This window comes from Eurosta solidaginis, chromosome 5 (genome assembly GCF_040869045.1).
Source record: "Eurosta solidaginis isolate ZX-2024a chromosome 5, ASM4086904v1, whole genome shotgun sequence".
Taxonomy (NCBI): Eukaryota; Metazoa; Arthropoda; class Insecta; order Diptera; family Tephritidae; genus Eurosta; species Eurosta solidaginis.
The window spans coordinates 160,141,328-160,145,820 of record NC_090323.1 but is presented as its reverse complement, the minus strand read 5'-3'; positions in this window follow the sequence as shown (position 1 = coordinate 160,145,820).

The following is a 4,493-nucleotide window of genomic DNA, read 5'->3' as shown; positions in this document are numbered from 1 at the left end:
AGAGGCCAAGGTACAAGGGACTCAAGGAGATTTCAGATAACTAGAATCAGGGGTACCCGAAGATACTTCGCTGTTGCATTCATAGAGAACACAACATTATAACAAGGGATAATTGATTAATGTTACGAAGTAAATTAGACGTGCTATATAAACAAACAAATGCAGATGACTGTTTAATTCATTATCCGAAGTTCTTGTATGGATGTGCAGTTTGCTGCATCCGACCAGTACATCCAATTTTCCTAGATTTTCTGGGCTCAGCAAGGGTATCCTCCTGAATGGTGCATTTGTTGCACGCTGCTGCCTGGCCGCTCAACCAACAACACCAGGCACGACGGAACTTGCCTTGGGACACCCAAGGTCACTCACGCTTCTCATGGCTCCAGCGGGTTAGGGGGCTTAGAGTATACCCGCGGTAGGTATGCCTGCTGTTGTTGTAGCAATATTTCGCCCCACCTAATAGCTGCGACCGATCACAAATTGTCATCAATATTCTCTAACGGGAGTCCAAGGAAACTTGCTGTTTCGACAAGGGAGGACCATAATGAAAGGGGTGTTAGAGGCGTTGGTTCCACATTACAATTAAAGAGATGGTTGGTGGTTGTGGGGACACATTGCAACGGGGCATAGTACAGGTTTAAAAGTATGATATGTATGAGATATGTATGAGAAACAATTCCTTCCTCTTTCTAACACACTGCCGTTTGACACTTCGGTCAGTGTCAAACTATTATGGAACTCAGTGGAACGTGCGTGGAACATGCGTTTGACACTGAACGAAGTGTCAAAATTACCGGGGTTGCTGTCGTTGAAAGCGACGCAGGGAAACAAAAAAAGGAGCGGAATATTAGATATGGGTTGCTGTGATGGTAAATTTTTTTGAACGAATTTAGTATGAAAATGTAGTGCACATATATGGGTCCTACAGAAAAGTATACAAAAGTATTGAATAGGGGTATCTGAGGACGCGTAGTTATTCCAGTATTAAGAATACAAACACGGGTGCTAAGTTTTTCTACCCGTTCAAAAGTTCTCCGCGAAAAACAGTTTTAAACCGAGGTCTAGTACAATAACCCGTCCAAAAATGTGGAAAGAGAAATGAAGAGACGCGTTTTGTCATGTTATCAATAGTCCAAAGGCGAAAAAAGTATTCGAGTTATTGGAAGCGAGGCAAAACCGTGTGTACTAATACCTTCCCCGACGGTTTTGGTAGTGTTTTAGCAATCGTCCCCGGTAATAAAGTATCACAATTTGTTAATTAAAATTGTCCAAAACATATGGATTTAAGAGATATGTAATTAAGTGCTCGTTTAAAAGTAAATAAGGATATTTCTTTGTAATTTTACAATAAAAATTTTAAGCAGTTTTCGTTAGCAGCTACTACACTTTTCTTGGACCTAAGAAGTACAACAGTGCCAAATAACATCCACAAAAAATACGAACAAGAACAAGCATTTTATCAAGTGAGCGTGGCTGTGTATGTGCGTGCTGCTACATATCCTACTTGTAGACCTGTACTATGGTTTTAAAGTTCTCCAGAATATTTAATGAACTGTCATTAAAAATGACACTGTCATTTCGATGACAGCTTGAAACGTCGATGTGTTAGTGGAGAGCGAAAAAAGCCAAATTTATTAATTAATGGAATATGGATATGGCGAAAAACCAAAAACCAATTGGTTGGCTATGGTATGGTTATGGCGTTAGCTTTATGGTATGGCACCATTAATCGATTACATTGATTTCCATAAGGTTTGTTCGAACAGCTGTTTTATTTGGTTATGGATAAGTCACCATTATTTGGCCCTTAAAGGCCAAATTAAACTTCATTAACCCTAACGCCATAATCGTAACCATACCCATATCCATATCCATCTCCAATGTGATCGATTAATGGTGCCTTAACCTAAAAATCGTAAAAATTTCATAAAAATGAAGAAAACGCAAAAAATTACAAACATTTAACACAAATAATAAATCTCTTAGTCAAAACGTGTCCAATACAATAAATAAAATCTACAAAAAGTTAATAAATTCTCCAACTCAAATATTTTTAGGCTATGATATGCTTATAGCGTTAGCGTTATGGTATGGCACCATTAATCGATTACATTGATTTCCAGAAGGTAGGTTCGATCAGCTGTTTTATCTGGTTATGGTTTTATGGTTATAAGTCACCATTAATTAGCCTTTAAGCCCGAGTTAAAGTGGACATAGTCATAACCATATTTTTACTTATCCATATCAAATTGGCATCTGTTATTGTTGCCTTAACCTAAAAATCTTGAAAATTTCATAAAAATGAAGAAAACGCCAAAAACTACAATCATATACCACAAAAATAAGTCTCTTAGTCAAAACGTATTCAAAACAATAAATAAAATCTACAACAAGTTAAAAAATTCTCCAACTCAAATATTTTTAGGTTATGGATATGGCGAAACACCAAAAACCAATTTGTTGGCTATGATATGGTTATGGCTTTAGCGTTATGGTATGGCACCATTAATCGATTACATTGATTTCCTTAAGGTTGGTTCGATCAGCTGTTTTATCTGGTTATGGTTATATCACCATTAACTGGCTCTTTAGAACTAGTTTACATATAACAAGATTGTCTTCATTTTCGTACTCAACTTCTAATCGTTAGTTAATTAACTAGATTGCTCATATAAATTTTTCGTCATATTCATAACCTATAAATATTTGACTTGATGAACTTATTTACTTTTAGATATTTTATTTTTGCTTCAGACTTATTAGCTGTGCAATTTGCTATTAATTTTTCGCATTTTTTCTTTTTTATGAAGCTATGGCGCATATTCATAGTCGAAATAAAATAGGTTTTAAATCTAGTTGCAACTTTTTTGACAGACAGAAAATTATGTCAAAAAGCTGCAACTAAATTTAAAACCTATTTTATTTTGACTATGATTATGCGCCTATATCGCCACAATTAACCAAGATGTTGCGTTTATAAATAGAAGGAACTTCAGACTTGGGAAGTGAAGTTTATTTCGCCTTGGCCATTCACATATAAAATTTTGCTGTTATAAAAATTCCCACTATACAAGAAATAAACATATTTTGTGTCCTATTCATCTGATCAATTGCCATTTTAACTTGCACTGTCTCCACTGTAGTCTTATTTGACGTTTTATTTTTTCGTATTGAAAATTTAAAAAGTGGGGCCACGTGCACAGTTTCAACTTTTGCGAACTTTTTCAGCCACAAAAATAGTTTTACATTTTCGAATTAAACACATACATTTTCATAGCAAAAACATATCTTTTCAACTTAACGGATACGACTAAATTACTTTGATAGTTATTTTAAATAAAAAGAAAAAAAAATGAGCCGCATACGTTGGAAATATCCCTCACTAGGGTAGGCACCTTGTCGTTGGTGTGAGGGCTTAGCCGAACTCCATAGCGCCCGACTATGAGGCGGAGCTGTTTAGGACTGACATCTACGCCGTTTCGCCTCATAGGAGGGCGGCGGGATGTCGGTGACCAAGAACTGCCAACCCCCTAATCCAGGGTGTTATGCGGACAGTGCCTATTGGACGATTTGCAGCCAGGGGATAAATTCGGCTGTATTCGAACGGAGCCTTCCCGATACCGGGCCATCTCGGGAAGTAGTTATGGCCTTACCGCAGTAAGGGGCGCTGCTGTGGCGGACGGTTCTTTCCCCGTATATAATACTGGACCGCTGAGCCCGCCTTGTCGGGCAGGTGGTCGTACGACCAAGATGAACAACTCATTACCTGAATGTAATAAGGAGGATGTAAAGAGGAGGACTGAGTCGCAATCCAAGGACGACAAATACGAATTAAGCGATGCGTCGGACTCGGGGAGCGAGAGTAGTGCTGATTCAATGAACTCCGTGTTGGAGAAGCACACAAATGAAAACGGAGTAGAAGAGTGGAGAAGGGTACGGAGCAGAGGAAGTAAAAGAGCTCTCTCGCAGTACCGTGCAGCACTAAGAATTGTACAACGCTTGGGAGCAGTGGTCGACCCAACAGAAGTGGAGATCGAGCGCTTGGAATGGGCCCATGAAGCGGTAGAAGTAGGTCGAAGGCAGTTCAAAAGGTTTGCTGCGAGAAACCCTCGGTTCTGCAACCGGTACGAGGAGGAAGAAGCGTCGAATGGCAGAATGAAGAGGCAACGTTCGGCAGAAGGCGACAAGCCTGCTTTCAAGAGGCAGAAAGGACCCAGTCCTAGAGCCGCGAGGCAGGGCAGTCGCATAGACAAGACAAGTAGGCCCAAAGCTGTAAGACAGATGGGTTCCAATAGCGAGGTAGCAACTACCTCGAAAGCTGCCAGTCAGAGGGAAGTTCCAACTACGGAAGTAGGAGATAAGCCAAAGGGAGATAACGCTAAGACTCCGGCTTTCTCGGAGGCGCTAAAGGGAGTTAACGCGAAGACTCCGGTGTTCTCGGAGGTTCCAAAGGGAGATAACACTAAGACTCCTGCTTTTCATGAGAAGATGAG